Here is a 17831-nt window from a genome sequence, read left to right on the forward strand (position 1 = left end):
CTGCCTCGGGCATGAATGTGTGTGATGTTCTTATGTTTAAGTAGTTCTAAGTATCAGGGGACTGATGACCACAGCAGTTAAGTCCCATAGTGCTCAGAGCCAAATCTCCACCCCCTCGTACTCTTATGGATTTATGGACAGCTCTGTAGAATTCATGGTGTCAATTCCCTCCAGCACTACTTCAGACATTAATCGAGTCCATGCCACATCGTGTTGTGGCACTTCTGCGTGCTTGACGGGGCCCTTCACGATATTAGGCAGGTGTACAGGTTTCTTTGGCTCTTTAGTGTAAAATAACAATTTGGAAAGCGATTATATAACCTATATAATTTTTATCTAGTTGTCATGATCGCAAAGTTTTTTGAACTAAATTACCCGTTTCGCCTATACAGTAGCTATCTTCAGAATATACAATAGAGGTAAAAGAAAAAGCATTACTATTTACTAAAATAAGAGATTAAAGACAAAGCATAGAAAATATAAAATAAACACGACATACCTGCGCTTCACTACCTTCCCCCAATACAACACGGTATGACTCACTGACGTTATTCAAATGTTGGTGTAATTTGTTTCTTTTTTGGTATCACGTTTGTTTCCTTTCCATTTCCAGTTTTACTACTTATTGTGCTACTTACAATGTGCAGGGTGTCTCACAATTCATGTCACACGCTTCTAGAGGTTGTAGAGAGGACATACTAGATTAGGTTGTATATAGGAAACTGTGTCCGGAAACATAGTCCAACGACGCGCAAAAGCGCCAAAGTTATAGGCGCCGGCGCCTGTAAACGAATGTATGAAGAGGATGATTCCGTGATGATGTTACAGACTTCCTGAGGTGATGGAGAAGGATAAATGTATCAGTTTGATCTAAGGGTCCCTGTTCCGGAAATGGACGAGTCGGAATTTATAAACGAAAACCTGTCTGATGCCTCTGACAATGAAATACATGAAGTGATACTGTTGTCGCAAAGATTATATGGTAGTAGGAGCTGTGAGCACTTGTTCATCTTCGCTACTGTGAAATACATATCCCCTATTGAACAAGTGCTCATAGCTCTTAAAGTATGCATTTTAAAACCCATGTTTACTGGATATGTGGGTTCATATTGCCTCCGAAAGTTGCCTACCCCAGAACATGTTCTGTGCTCATAGGTAGCAAACAGCGCCTACTACACGTCCACTGCGGCGCTCAGGGGCCACAGCACAGTTTCAACACCTGAGGAGGGGTTTATGAGAGCCCGAAACCGGTCGTGATAATAAAAGAAATTTACAACTGAAGCGGTATTTTCAACCTCTAGTATAATGCTCAGTTGCGGATGTTCGTCAAACAGGATTGTTTGTAGTACAATGCATTCTATGTATTTTAGAATGATTACAGAATCAATTTTTTTTATTTCCTGAACTCCTTGTTAAATTCTGATCAGCTTTAAACTATAAGAAGACAAACAGATTTTTCACATTATTTAACATAAAAGTTAATAAACAAAATAAACTTTTTGCTTACTTACATACAACTGAAGACACTTTGAAGGACTGTATTTTTAAATGAATCCCTTTTAATTACTTTGTATAAATATCTGTAAGCTACGCGTGCATGAACAACCTCTGGGACAGCTTTGCATCCTGTATATATCCCGGCGGGGTCATGGATTTTCTCTGCCTCGTGATGACTGGGTGTTGTGTGCTGACCTTAGGTTAGTGAGGTTTAAGTAGTTATAAGTTCTAGGGGACTGATGACCATAGATGTTAAGTCCCATAGTGCTCAGAGCCATTTGAACCATTTTAGCCTGTATATATCCGGTCGATGCATGCATGACAATTCTGACACATAGCATTTTTACATGGTTATGACTTGTTGCAGCGCAGCGGAATGAGAGATGTGTCGCGTTTATGTTATATTTTCTGTCTTTTGTTTTTAATCTCTTATTTTAGTAGATACTAATGTTTCTTATCTTTTAATTCTGTTGTACATTCTGAAGATGACTATTGTACAGCCGAAACCGGTATTTCTGTCCAAAACCTTTGCGATTAAGACAACTAAATAAAAATTTAAGACAAACTGAAACACTACGTAATCTTTGTTTTTTATTATTATTCTGCACAAAATAAAAGCAGATTGCTCGACTGCCGTCGTCAGTGTTACCACCACACTACTTTTCAGAAGCTAACACGCACAGTGTCATCTGAAGCTGTTTGGCGAAACCGCCTCCTGCGCTCCGTAACTCTGCTGGCAACTGACCCATCTCACTGAAAAATACTCTGCAAGTGTCCCATTCCCCCTTCAGTCAGCTTCTTTTGTTACGGTTGCTTTTGAATTCATTGTTATAGCATCAACCAAGTAAAATAATAGTTTAAAAAAGTGGGTTCATATTGTCGAAGAGGGGCCGCCGCGACCTGAGCACAGGTAATATTTTTAGCCACACCCGTCTGTGTTGCACTCACATGACGAACATGCCAAAGAAAGTGGGCTTCAAACAGCCGTAATTCTGAAACTGTAGAGAGTAGCTGCTTAGTGTTGCTTTCAGAAGCGCCCGCAGTGTCAGCTGTTTGTCCCAGAATCAGTCTGTTGCCTGCCAATATCAGCTGAGACGAGTCAGTTTACGCGTAGTACGGCAGCACCGTGGTGACACAGTTGGCAACGACGGCCGGCGCCTTCGCTTTCGCGACACTTGTCCAGAATGACAATAGTCCGCGGAGCCTATTATGTAACAGCCTCTGACCAACGGACACGCGGCGTCCTTTGTTCGCCCTGCGAAGCTCCGCGCTCACACGGAAATGGATATTGTTACCAGATTCCAGTAAATAAAATGAAACAACAGTCTGTCAGCCTGACGTATTTTACAAGTCAGAAAGGACAAGGAAAAGACAGGTACGTTATTTCAATCTCTATAGTAATGTGTCACGTCACCAACAACTTTAATCTTGGCACAATTCAGTACACCTTTAACTCATACGGACACAGACTCTGATTCATTTACTTTACAGCATTAGTAAGTGTAAAATTCAGTACGCATCCTCAAAACACTGAAGGACCATGAAGAATAACTTACCTACTCCGCTCTTCGTAGTAATATACGAGGGGCGTTTGAAAAGTCCGTGCAAAGTCCGAGAGATGGCACCACCGGCGCGCATCGAGGTCATGTTTAGTTAGTAGCATCTTTGGAAAGAACGCACACCACGTTTCAGCCATATTCGTCTATTTCTTTGTGTTTTGGCATTCGTGTGAATCAAGGAAGTCGAGTGCTTGTCAAAAAATGGACAAAATAGAATTTCGTGTAGTGACTAAACATTACTTTATGAAAGGCAAAACGCCTCAGGAGACTAAAGAGAAGCTTGATAAACATTACGGTGACTCTGCACCTTCTATTAGAACAGTTTATAAGTGGTTTCAAAATTTTCGGAGTGGCCATATGGGCACAAGGGATGCGGAACGTTCTGGACGCCCTGTAGAGGTTACGACTCAAGAAATCATTGATAAAATCTATGATATGGTGATGGATGACAGAAGAGTTAAGGAGCGTGAGATTGCTAGTGCTGTGGGCATCTCGAATGAATGGGTACATAATATTTTGCATAAACATTTGGACATGAGAAAGCTATCCGCAAGATGGGTTCCGCGATTGCTCACGCTTGACCAAAAACGGAATCGTGTGAAGTGTTGCAAGGATGGTTTGCAGCTGTTCAGGAAGAATCCGCAGGACTTTAAGTGTCGTTTCGTCACTGTGGATGAAACATGGATACATTGCTATACTCCTGAGACCAAACAACAATCTAAACAATGGGTTACCAAGGGAGAATCTGCACCAAAAAAGGCGAAGACCATTCCTTTGGCCAGAAAGGTTATGGCGACTGTCTTTTGGGATTCGCAAGGGATCATCCTCATCGATTACCTGGAAAAGGGGAAAACTATTACAGGTGAATCGTTATTGCACCGTTTGAAAACCGAGCTGCAAGAAAAACGCCGACGATTGGACCGCAAAAATGTCCTTTTCCCTCACGACAATGCACCAGCACACACCTCAGCAGTTGTGGCCACAAAATTAATGGAAATAGGATTCCAACTCGTTTCACATCTCTCCTATTCTCCAGACTCGGCTCCCTCGGACTACTATTTGTTCCCCAATTTGAAGAAATGGCTGGCGAGACAAAGATTTTATTCAGACAGGGTGATTGCAGCAACTAATAGTTATTTTGCAGATCTGGACAATTCCTATTATTCGGAAGGGATCAACAAATTAGATCAGCGTTGGACGAAGTGTATAAGTCTAAAGGGAGACTATGTCGAAAAATAAAAAAAAGGTTTACGCCAAACACGTAAGTAGTTTTTATTTTTGCACGGACTTTTCAAACACCCCTCGTATATATTATCGATAGCTTTATAGACTGTAAGGAGTGTACGCCTTCTCCTCCCAAAATAACGCGGCATAACTTTCTGGTAAGACGGCGTCTGTCGTCGAGCAGCCGCACGTGCAGCAGCATCGACACAGACTACTTATGCCGCCTTATTTTAGGAGGAGAAGGCGTACGCACCTTACAGTCTATAAAGCTATCGATAATATATCTATCACTACGAAGAGCGGAGTAGATGCGCAAGTTATTCTTTATGGTCCTTCAGTGTTATGTGGATGCGTGCAGAATTTTACACTTACGAATGTTGATGCTAGTTCACGTTGTAATGGTTGGGTTACTGTGGCTCTAGTTCGCATTTGTAAAGTGGAGACTGTATCAGGGCTGGAGACTTTTAACAGCCGAGAAGTTATTGCTTATCGTACATTTCAGATACAGGGTGGCGCACGAAATGTGTTACCAATTGTTTCTTTCACAATTTACGACGCTCATTAGATATACTGCCGCTAGGAGTCCAGTAAGCAGCAATGACTGACAATGGAAGACTGAAGACACAGCAACGATCGGCAATTGTGTTACTTTTTCATGAAACGAAAAGCCTTGTTGTGACTCAGAGGCGTTTTCGACAACAGTTTAACACACGATGGGTCCCTTGCAAGAAGACCATCCACAGGTTGTACGATAAATTTGTACAGGAAGGAACAGTATTGGAAGCGAAGCGACCTCGGCCTAAACCTGTTTGTTCGCCGGAGAATATTGAAGCGGTACGAGTTGCTGTACAGAGAAGTCCCGGGAAATCGTGTAGAAAGGCAGCAGTGTAACTGGGAATATCCAGACGCTCCGTTCAACGCATTCTTAAAAGTGACCTCCATATGTAACCGTACAAGATGACCTGTGCACAGAAGCTCACTGAAGAACACAAGCAGCAGAGACTACTGTTTGCTCATTGGGCGGAGGATAGGGAAGAAACTCTTAACAACGTTTGGTTTTCAGACGAGGCCCATTTTCATTTAGTCGGTATGGTTAACAAACAAAATGTACGCTTTTGGGCCATTGAAAACCCACAAGTGCTTCATGAACGACAACATTATGCTCCGAGGATTACAGCGTGGGCAGCAATTTCCAGTCACGGAATTATTGGACCCTTTTTCTTTGAAGAAACTGTGAACAGCGAGCGTTATTTGAGCAAGCTTCGCAATAGCTTCATTCCACAGCCTCTTGCTACTGCCTTGCCCTTCAACACGCAGTGGTTCATGCAAGATGGAGCAAGGCCACATACTTCAAACACTGTGTTGGAGTTTTTACACGAGCATTTCAACATGCAGATCATTTCACTCAGGTTTCCAGGTCGCTTCAATGACGGACAAAATTGGCCCCCAATAGTCCAGACCTCAATCCATGTGACTTTTTTCTTTGGGGGTACCTAAAGGGAAAAATTTTCCCAAAACGTCCAAGTGATTTAATGGAGCTCAGAAGACTTATTCTTCAAGCTTGCAGTGAAATTACGGAAGACATGTGCCGTAGGGTAATCACTAACTTCAGTGTTCGTTTGAAGGAAGTTAGGAAACGAAATGGTGGGCATATTGAGCATATGCTGAGTTAGAACAAATCTCCATGGGCGCCTCTTCATTGTAATATATGTTCCTTTCAGATTGTATTGACAATAAAGTTTATATTCAAAAACAAAATGGTAACAAATTTCGTGCGCTACCCTGTATGTGAAGTGTACAACAGAGATCGTGGTTCATCTTACTATATGCTTACAATGTCGTTAATTTCGTTGGTTCTTAGAACAAGGAATCGTCGTAAAGTAAATGAATCAGAGTCTGTGTCCGTATGGGTTAAAGATGCATGAATTGTGCCAAGATTAAAGTTGTTGGTAATGTGACACATTACTATAGAAACTGAAATAAAGTACCTGTCCTTTCCTTGAGAAAGGAAGATCCGAAGATCGAAAGGCCAGATTTTCTACATGTACACTATCTGATTAAAAGCATCCGAACACCCCTTTGTAATGCTGAATTGACCACTAGATGTCACGAGAGGCGGACTTACCACTATCAAAGGAGGCGGGCAGTACTGTGGTGTCAGTAGAGATGCAGTAACGGCACAGAGGGTCGGTCAGCACAGCTCAGCGAGCGACTCGAACGTGGACTAGTCATTGGAGGTCACCTAAACAACAGGTCCGTCAGGGGCAGCTCAATCCTTCGAAAGCTACCCAACTCGTCTGCTGGCGACGTGATTCTGAAGTGGAAACGCGAAGAAGCAACCACAGCTAAACCAAGACTAGCCAGATCTCACCTACTGACGGGCAGGGGCTGTCGGGCACTGCGGAGGGTGGTTGTAAAAAAATAGCATCAAATCAGCGGATGGAATCACTCGTGAGTTCCAAAATGCTACCAGCAATACATCTAGCACCATGATTGTGCGTAGGGAGGTAAAAAGAACGGGGTACAATAATCGAGCAGCTCCTCATATGTTACACATGTATGTAGTCAGTACTGAGTGATGCTTGAGGTGGTGTAACAAGCAAAACCACTAGACAGAGGATGGCTGGAAACGAGCGATTTGAAGTGGTGAATAACTGCTATGTGATGTGGCAGTGCGATGGAAAGGTTTGGCCAACAGTGAAGCTCGCAGGAGGAGGTGTTTCGGTATGAAGGTGTTTTTCGTGGTTAGGTTGTGTTCCCCTAGAGGCGCTTAAGAAAATGCTACATGAGGAATGATATGGAAACATTTTACAGCATTGTGCACTGTGTACAGTAGAAGAACAGTATCAGCATAACAGTGCACCCAGTCACCCTGCAACATCTCTGAGGCAATGGTTGTGGACAATAATATTGCTGAAATGTACTAGCGTACCCATAGTCCCAATATGAACCCAGTGGAACACCTTTGGGGCGAGCCAGAACGTTGACTTCGTTCCAAATCCTAGTGTCCAACACCACTACCTTCTTTGCTTTCAGCTCTAGAGGAGATCTGTGTATACAGGGTTGTCCATTGATCGTGACCAGGCCAAATATCTCACGAAATAAGCGTCAAACGAAAAAACTACAAAGAACGAAACTTGTCTAGCGTGAAGGGGGAAACCAGATGGCGCTATGGTTGGCCCGCTAGATGGCGCTGCCATAGGTCAAACGGATATCAACTGCGTTTTTTTTAAATAGGAACCCCCATTTTTAATACATATTCGTGTAGTACGTAAAGAAATATGAATGTTTTAGTTGGACCACTTTTTTCGCTTTGTGATAGATGGTGCTGTAATAGTCACAAACATATGGCTCACAATTTTAGGCGAACAGTTGGTAACAGGTTGGTTTTTTAAATTAAAATACAGAACGTAGGTACGTTTGAACATTTTATTTCGGTTGTTCCAATGTGATACGTGTACTTTTGTGTACTTATCGTTTCTGAGAACGCCTGCTGTTACAGCGCGATTACCTATAAATACCACCTTAATGCAATGAATGCTCAAAATGATGTCCGTCAACCTCAATGCATTTGGCAATACGTGTAACGACATTCCTCTCAACAGCGAGTAGTTCGCCTTCCGTAATGTTCGCACATGCATTGACAGTGCGCTGACGCATGTTGTCAGGCGTTGTCGGTGGATCACGATGGCAAATATCCTTCAACTTTCCCCACAGAAAGAAATCCGGAGAAATCAGATCCGCTGAACGTGCGGGCCATGGTATGGTGCTTCGACGACCAATCCACCTGTCATAAAATATGCTATTCAATACCACTTCAACTGCACGCGAGCTGTGTGCTGGACATCCATCATGTTGGAAGTACATCGCCATTCTGCCATGCAGTGAAACATCTTGTAGTAACATCGGTAGAACATTACGTAGAAAATCAGCATACATTACAACATTTAGATTGCCATCGATAAAATGGGGGCCAATTATCCTTCCTCCCACAATTCCGCACCATACATTAACCCGCAAAGGTCGCTGATGTTCCACTTGTCGCAGCCATCGTGGACTTTCCGTTGCCCAATAGTGCAATTTATGCCGGTTTACGTTTCCGCTGTTAGTGAATGACGCTTGGTAGCTAAATAGAACGTGTGCAAAAAATCTGTCATCGTCCCGTAATTTCTCTTGTGCCCAGTGGCAGAACTGTACATGACGTTCAAAGTCGTCGCCATGCAATTCCTGGTGCATAGAAATACGGTACTGGTGCAATCGATGTTGATGTAGCATTCTCAACACCGACGTTTTTGAGATTCCCGATTCTCGCTCAATTTGTCTGCTACTGATGTGCGGATTAGCTGCAACAGCAGCTTAGACACCTACTTGGGCATCATTATTTGTTGCAGGTCATGGCTGACGTTTCACATGTGGCTGAACACTTCCTGTTTCTTTAAATAACGTAACTATCCGGCGAACGGTCCGGACACTTGGATGATGTCGTCCAGGATACCGAGCAGCATACATAGCACACGCCAGTTGGGCATTTTGATTACAATAGCCATACATCAACACGATATCGACCTTTTCCGCAATTGGTAAACGGTCCATTTTAACACGGGGAATGTGTCACGAAGCAATTACTGTCCGCACTGGCGGAATGTTAAGTGATACCACGTACTTACGCGTTTGTGACTATTACAGCGCCATCTATCACAAAGCGAAAAAAGTGGTCCAACTAAAACATTCATATTTCTTTACGTACTACAGGAATATGTAATAAAAAATTGGGGTTCCTATTTAAAAAAAAACGCAGTTGATATCCGTTTGACGTATGGCAGCGCCATCTAGCGGGCCAACTATAGCACCATCTGGTTTCCCACTTCAAGCCAGACGAGTTTCGCTTTTGCAGTTTTTTCGTTTGATGCTTATTTCGTGAGATATTTGGCCCGGTTACTATCAGTGGACCACCCTGTATACAGGTGATTCACGAAGATATGGAAATATTTCAATATGTTATTCCACAAGTAAAAGTAAAGAAACAAGTTCATATAAACATAGGTTCGCAAATGTTTAGTTACGTAGTTACGGCTGATAAAAGATTTTACCTGAAACTTAGCAACATCGCTAATATGAAGCCATCGAAAAACTGTACGAGGTTAAAGTAAAGCACGATTTCCATTTGTTTTGTTGTTATTGGTCTGGTGAATCTATTATAACATGTCCCAGACGTGTACGTACAGTAGTTTTTCAGAACGTCCAGAGAAGCAAAGATTATTATACAAGTCAATTTGTTTACTTTCCATTAAGAATGAACAAGCGTTTATGTCATTGTTGACAACCGTTAGTGAGTTGTTTCAGTCATTTCCTAACCTTGAAACGAGTTATTTTTCTGTATTGTTCAGTGAAAGAACGTAATAACAACGGTTTAACATGAATTCACGTGTGCTATTGTAGTAATAAAAGCAGATTATCTGACACATTCATACAGTTTCAGTTAAAGTTATTACCATCATTTTTCCAAAATTAAATTCTCTACAACTTCTACTGAAAACTTTGTGCAATTGTCTGGAATTTAAAAAACAACTTGGGCCAAGTTGTTAATTAATTATAAATTTTACGAAATTACATCTTCGCTTCTCAGGATGTTCTGGAAAACTAGTGCAGATAAACGTCTGGGACATGTTTTTTAGATTTATCAGGTCAATAAAAACAAAACAAGTGGAAATCGTGCTTTACTTTAACCTCGTACAGTTTTGCGATGGCTTCATATTATAAGTTGCTAAATTTCAGGCAAAATCTTTTATTAGCCGTAACTCCGTAACTAAACACTTGCGAACCTATGTTTATATGAACTTTTTTCCTTAGTTTTACTTGTAGAATAGCGTATTAAAATATTTGCATGTATGTATAGGCTGACTTTTTTTCCACCATGTACAAAATCTAGGGATTGATCGATGAGAGGATACGGAACAAAAAAGGTCAAATGAACTTATGTCCGGAAATGCATGGTTTCCATGTTAGAGATCATTTATTCAGTGGTACATAGTCACAGAGACTGCGCTCTAACACGCGCTGTACCATGCAGTCAGAGTTACAGTATGTGCTGAAAATTGTTTTCATGTGCCTTAAAGCATGTGTGTACGTGTCGTAGCATGTTCGGTCTCACACTTTAACATCGGCCAGGTTGCATCCGAACAGTGTCAAAGGCAGCGTGAATACGCATTAAGGTGGCCTCATCTGTGAATAGGATGGATGACACATATCCCCGAATCGTGGTTGCCTGGTGAAGAAACCAGTGGCAAAACTGCTCGTGGTGTGGAAAGAATGGCTTAGCAAGTGCTTCTTAGAATTCTCTCAGTAAACCGATGTCTACCATTCGGCTTCTCTATAACCGACCTTATATGCTCGTTCCATTTCATGTCGCTTTGCTACGTTACGTCTAGATGTTTAATTAACGTGACTGTGTCAAACAGCACACCAGTGATACTGTATTCGAACACTGTAGGCTTGTTTTTCCTACTCATCTGCATTAACGTACATTTTTCCACATTTAGGGCAGCTGTCATTAATCGCGCCAAACAGAAATTCTGCCCAGTTTATCTCTTGTCCTCCTACAGTCACCCACCGACGACGCTTTACCGTACACCACAGTGCCATCAGAAAACAGTTGCCGACTACTGCTCACCCTATCCGTCAGACAGTTTGGGTGCATAGAGAACAAGAATGGTCCCATCGCACTTCCCTGGGACACTCTTGGCGAAAATTTAACTCCGATGAACACTCGCCATCCAGGACAAGGCAATGGGTTCTATTACTGAAAAAGTCTTCGAGCCATTCATGTATCTGAGAAACTATCACTGGGTTTCTGTGATCATTTCGTTTCATATCCTCACAAACTGTTACGAGCAAATACTTTTATGAGTTGACTGACTTCAGCTGTGTTTCGCACTTGGGTCAGTGGTGGTCATATCCTCGTCCAACCACCCGAATTTATGTTTTCCACGGTTTCGCCAAATCGCTTGTAAGTAGGCTGTTTATGTTTTCTTATTGGCAACGTTACGTAGCGCTCTGTATGACAATCACTGGCTGTGCTGTGTGCAGTCTGTGGCCAGTTTGTTTTGTTGTCTGCCATTGTAGTGTTGGGCAGCTGGATGTGAACAGCGCGTAACGTTGAGCAGTTGGAGGTGAGCCGCCAGCAGTGGTGGATGTGAGGAGAGAGATGGCGGAGTTTTGAAATTTGTAATACTGGATGGCATGAACTACTATATATATTATGACTTTTAAGGTAAATACATTGTTTGTTCTCTATTAAAATCTTTCATTTGCTAACTATGCCTATCAGTAGTTAGTGCCTTCAGTAGTTTGAATCTTTTATTTAGCTGGCAGTAGTGGCGCTCGCTGTATTGCAGTAGTTCGAGTAACGAAGATTTTTGTGAGGTAAGTGATTTGTGAAAGGTATAGTCTAATGTTAGTCAGGGCCATTCTTTTGTAGGGATTTTTGAAAGTCAGATTGCGTTGCGCTAAAAATATTGTGTGTCAGTTTAAGCTCTGTCTTGTACAATTTTTCTAAGGGGACGTTTCACGCTTAAGGCACCTGCCGGAGTGGTTCCTTTGAAAATGACCCGGTCGAAGTCCTCTCCTATCCCTCCAAAACACGAGCTTGACGCTAACGGTCTAGTCGTCGACGGGACGGTAAACCCTGATCTTCATTCCGTGTTTGTTTCATGAATGCAGATCTCCAGTCTTAAGTCCCATTTACACGATCGACTTTCTTGTCTCAGTTGACTACTCTAGACAATTGCAGTGACGCTGACATTTTCGCGTCAGCGCCAAAATTGCGTGCGTTGAGAGAGCTGCGTGCTATTAAATTTGGCACCTGAACGGTGAAAGTGAGGTTATGAGGGCCACAACTTTTGAAAAAAAAAAAAAAAAGAAATCGATATATAGAAACAAAATGTAGGCACAAGTAATTATAATTGAGTTTGTTAACGGCCAAAGCAAAAGTCATAGTGGATGGTTTTGGCAAAGATTGTGTGGTAAATGCTCTACAGTCCTGAGAACTGAAAGAATCGTCCAAACATTTCAAAACATACACCTTTATTGCTTGAAAAAATACGTACTTGCAAACACATCAAACAATGTGTAGAACACAGTAAATAACGCCCTTTTACTTTACCCTTTGTATCTTATTGTCTTGCTAAACGACAAATAACGCCGAAAACTATTTTCCTCGTCAAGTAATTCATACTTTCTCACTGCAGAAATAATTTTCATTAAAACACGTTTACCAATTTACGTACTCATTTATGAATGGTGTAGGCTTTTTTATCCTCTGTAAAACGTAAATATCTTTTTGCTTTCAGATATTTCGCCTCTCTTTTAGGAGAACACTAGTACGAAAAATACCAGAACATCGTACAACTTTTTCAGTGTGTCACGAAAACAAAGCAAACAACACAGGAAAGGTTAAGAAGACACAAAAGCACCAAATCCATTTTTATAGTGGAAGGTAGCCTGTTAGAACAGTTTAACTTCCGATGTTTGCTGCCACAGTCCCTTGTTTTTGCGCACGTGCAGCGTGCAGCATACTGGGAAAAATGGAACTCCACACTTGGCACAATCTACAGATCACTGACGTCATTGACACCTGTTTGTGTGCTGATTTTCTCGTTAACACGAAAGACGCACGCACTTCTAGCAGTCGATATTGACCAGAAAGTCGCTCGTGTAAAACGGGTTTTAATCGGAGTAAGACTTTGGACTAGCATCCTACGAATATTCTGGAACGTTTAGCACTCCATGTTCGGCCTTTAGTTGCCCTGTGAATGGTGCGCTGTCTTACTGTAGTAGTTTGAGGGTACGCGATCTGCATGGAGACTCTTCGCCTTCCATTGACCTGCGTATTAAGAACAGTAGGCCATAATTACGGAGCAAGAAATGTAGGGACTCAGCACATTACTTTGTTAGCGGCTAGGGTCCACGTCTCATGTGGTCTCTACACTAGTTTTACGGTCGTATCTAAATAATTGGTGCCGTCATCTCCCTGCCAGTGCTGCACACTTCAAGTTCTGGTAATCACACGGTAGTCAGAAACAGTCTCAAAACCTTTTAAAGATGTTGCACGGTGGGTTTTGCTGATAAATAATTGTTAAGAAAAAGTTCGACACGTTGTGCCGTGATTGCAATTCAATTAACATTGAATTTAGCGAATCAGGCCGTTGCGCGCACAAATTGAAGCGGCCCGCCAGGTACTGCTAGTGTCAGTTGTTCTCATAACGTAGTAGATGATAGCGCACGAGACTGCTCAGCCTTTGGCTCGGGTTCGCGCAATGGTCTGATTGGCTAACTTCAACGCTAATTAACTTGGAAACACCGTATCGTGTCAATTTATTTAACTTAATAAGTATTTCTCACCACAGCATACCCTGCAACACCCTTACAACCTTCTCAGACTGTTTCTGGCCACCATGGGTAATAGACAAACCCTTCATCCACAAAAATTCAATCTTAACAGTACTGCGAACTCCATGTGTAGTTTGCATCTTAATTTAGTTGCCTTGTTCTTGCGCGTTATGAAGTCTACTAAATGCGTTTCTGTTACGAAAAGGTGGTGTCAATTTTTGAAAACATGCCAGTAAAAGGAAATTAAAATCAGAGGAACGTGCTTTGACGCTAGATTGGCTACAAGCGTTGCGAACCGCATTTAAGAATAGCACAGTAAATGTAAGCGTAGTCTTCCGCGGCCGTTGTAACTGTTAATAAAATTCTTCACGGTATTTTACTGCAATACCATATGTAAAATCCTCCGACGTATCGGCCACTGTCCCAAAATGTCCGATTGCAACAGCGGCCGAAACTTCGGAGAGTTTTACATATTGACAATGCAATCACATGCTCTGTATAATTTCATTAACCGCGGCACATGACTTCGCTCAAGACGCATATGTTCGGCTACAAATCAAATCAATCTACATAAATGGTATACTCCCAGTTAGCCGCAGATGTAAATTCTTATTCAGCGCCGGAATTAAAGTGTATGTTGGCTTCTGTATTGTCGTTACATTACCTCATGTTAGCATGAGCTTATTTCATGTAGTAATGAGTGCACCACACACAAGAATTGTCGCTCCCTTAAGAAAACACGGTAATACCGTGTAACGCTCCCTGTAACCTTGAAAGTGGCCACTGTTTGGCGAGCGAGGAAGAGTCTACAAATTTATTCATATGCACAGGGTAGACAAAAATATGGAAACACTAAAAAACCCAACACATTACTATGCTTAAAACGGTGTAGGAAATGTGGTATCGATAGCTACGATGCCACGGCGTAGGTGCAAGTTCGTAGGTTGGCACTACTCGACACAGACGACAGCGCCCTCTAGCCGGCGCTGTGCAGCTCGATGAGCTCGACTCCAGATCCACTCATATGATTCCGAGGAGATGACCTAGCAACATTGTTTCTACTTCATAGGGGGCCATTTCTGACTTTGTTACTTCAGTGGTAGATTGTCTCACTACTAGTAGCCCTTACCGTGTGCCTGAGTGATAGTCTCTACGTGCTCCTCAGTGTAAAGTCAGGTTCAAATGGTTCAAATGGCTCTGAGCACTATGGGACTTTACTTCTGAGGTCATCAGTCCCCTAGAACGTAGAACTACTTAAACCTAATTAACCTAAGGACATCACACACATCCATGCCCGAGGCAGGATTCGAACCTGCGACCGTAGCGGTCGCGCGGTTCCAGGTTGTAGCGCCTAGAACCGCTCGGCCATCTCGGCCGGCGCAAAGTTAGGTATTCACGTTGTTATGTATTCAGTTGATATTGTGATATAGTAAAACCATTTCTAAGAGCAGTACCGAGAGATTTTCACCTTTTCCTGCACCTACTCACTTTCTACATTCGGCCAACCTTTCGGTTTTCAGGAGCAGACCCACGCGCCGCCTTCCAGGGGTGTATATAAAAGGAAAACCGTTGGCATTCAAAACAGCTTCCAGTGGTCTCAGAATGGATAAATAGAGGTCCTGTATGGTTTTCGTCGGAATCTCATACCATTCTTCCTGCAAAATAGTGGCAACCTCAGGTACGATGATGGAGGTGGATACAGATCACTCACCCTTATCTCCAAAGTAGACCACAGTGGCTCATTAATATTGAGATCTAGTGACTGTGGTGCACAGGGGAGATGCGACAGTTAATCCTGCTCGCAGAACCAATCCTGGGCAAAGCGAGCTGTGTGAAGACGGGCCTTGTCGTTTTGGACCACAGCATTACCATTGGGGAACAAATATCGTACCTTAGGGTGGACCAGATCAGCCAAAATGGTCACTTAATCATTAGCAGTAATGCACCCTTGCAGATTAACCATGGCCAGCATAGAATACCACGGTATGGCTATCCAAATGCTGGCCTAACCCCCACTAGTCTCTCTCTTGGCAGCAACCCAAACGAACATGGAATTTTTCTAGGTGACAGTGGACCGTGTCACCGGGTCGCAATTATTCGCGATTGGTTGGAAGAACGTTCTGGCCAATTCTGACGAATGGTTTGGCCACCCAGATCGCCAGAAATCAAACACATCGAGCATTTATGGGACATAATCGAGCGGTCAGGTCGTGCTCAAAATCCTGCACCAGCAACACTTCTACAATTACGGACGGCTATAGAGGCATCAAGGCTTAATATTTCTGCAGGGGACTTCCATCGTCATGTTGAGTCCATGCCACGTCGAGTTGCTGCACTACTCCGGAAAAAAGGATATCCGACACGATATTGTATGGTATTCCACGACTTTTGCCACCTCTAAGTAACTGACACCTGCACTTTATGGAGGGCATTGCACATGTGCCGTTCATGGTCAGATACAATAACCCCACCTGCATGCTTCGCTAGCATCTGCATTTATCTTCAAGCAGGCATTTCTTGCGCTGTTTCCATTTTTTGCCCAACCCTTGTATGGCACATCCAGCTGAAGCCACTCATTGATGATAAGATCCTCTAGAGAAATCAAATTGTGGTGATGTTGACTGCTAATTGTCACTCGCTGTTCCAAATAATTCCAGATATTTTCTCTGGGATAAATACAGAGTCATTCAGCGGGCCAGTAGAGGTGCAGTAGCGTCCCTAAGTGTTCGCCAAATCAGGACGATACGCGTTCAGCTCTGTGAACATGGCTGTCAGCATCTTGGAGAACGGGAATATTTACAGCATACTCTTCGCGAAGACTTAGAGGTATGGGCAACATTTGGTCACCTGTAATACTGAAATAATCATCCTCGTTCATATTCATTGTAACCTGAATAACTGGTCTCAAATCATGGAAACAAGAAACGCAAAAGTCGCAGAACCACCTCCGACCTAAACTACACCCACCAAAGAGGGTTAAACGCGTCATTGGTCATTTCATCACATGAAAAGAAGAAAAACTGCAATTCGTATGAACACACAGCACGCCTTCCTGTCCTGTTTATGTGTTGTCCGCACCACTGAAAGCGTGCATTTTTATTTGCCAGTATGAGGAATTGATTTTGTGTGATACCTAATTCCAAATCTCCACTACATGCAGTTCCCCTGTCAATGTTAGCTTGAAAGCTGGTTGAAATTGACATGCATTCTCTGACGGCAACAATTCCTGGCTGGTTTACCGAACGAGGTTCGACCAATGGTGTAAACGCCCAGAAGATGACCCCAACGTCGGGTTCAAACCGGTTGGCGGTATAATAATAATAAATGCGATTAAGACTGTTTTTGAATAATTAATTAATGGACTGTAAGTGCTTCGAACGGAAACTTTCTGATCGCCGCTTATAATTTGGTAATGGGAGGAAGTGTTACGCAGGGGTGAAGAGGCTTGAACAGGATAGTCTAGCGTGAAGACTTGCATCAAACTACGTTTCGGACTGAACACCACGACACCAACATTTTTATCAGCGTGGTGAAGTACCTCATCATTGGTCACGTGGTGTATTCGTGAGACTTTTAGCATGTGACGGGGCCCAAATTCTGTTCACTGGTGAAACTTCAGTCATTCAAAATTTCTACTCTGGACATCAGTGCCGATAATTTGTAACAGGTAACAGTTCCCTAACGTATGATGGATTAAAGGACTATTACACGTCATATGTTCCAACGGCGTTGCCGCAGTGGTAACACCGGTTCCCGTCAGATCACCGAAGTTAAGTGCTGTCGGGCTGGGCTAGCACTTGGGTGGGTGACCATCCGGTCTGCCTAGCGCTGTTGGCAAGCGGGGTGCACTCAGCCCTTGTGAGGCAACCTGAGGAGCTACTTGACTGATAAGTAGCGGCTCCGGTCTCGGAAACTGAGCTACGGCCGGGAGAGCGGTGTACTGACCACATGCCTCTCCATATCCGCATTCAGTGACGCCCGTGGTCTGAGGATGACACGGCGGCCAGTCGGTACCTTTGGACCTTCATGGCCTGTGCGGGAGGAGTTTAGTTTTTAATACGTGATATGTTTGAATTTTTAAAGGTCCGAAGTGCAATGTCTATCACCCTAAAGTGCGAACGTTTGTGACTAAAGACATTGTCTATTGTACTTCCAGCATATGTA

General features: G+C 42.9%; 1 protein-coding gene and 1 pseudogene across 4 annotated transcripts in view; both read left to right on the plus strand.

Annotated features, from left to right (window-relative positions):
- The window catches only part of LOC126183497 (elongation of very long chain fatty acids protein AAEL008004), a 308167-nt gene that overhangs the window by 196297 nt on the left and 94039 nt on the right, over positions 1–17831 (plus strand). The window lies entirely within an intron of this gene.
- LOC126185670 (5S ribosomal RNA) lies at positions 17387–17504 on the plus strand (annotated as a pseudogene).

This window comes from Schistocerca cancellata, chromosome 4 (genome assembly GCF_023864275.1).
Source record: "Schistocerca cancellata isolate TAMUIC-IGC-003103 chromosome 4, iqSchCanc2.1, whole genome shotgun sequence".
Taxonomy (NCBI): domain Eukaryota; kingdom Metazoa; phylum Arthropoda; class Insecta; order Orthoptera; family Acrididae; genus Schistocerca; species Schistocerca cancellata.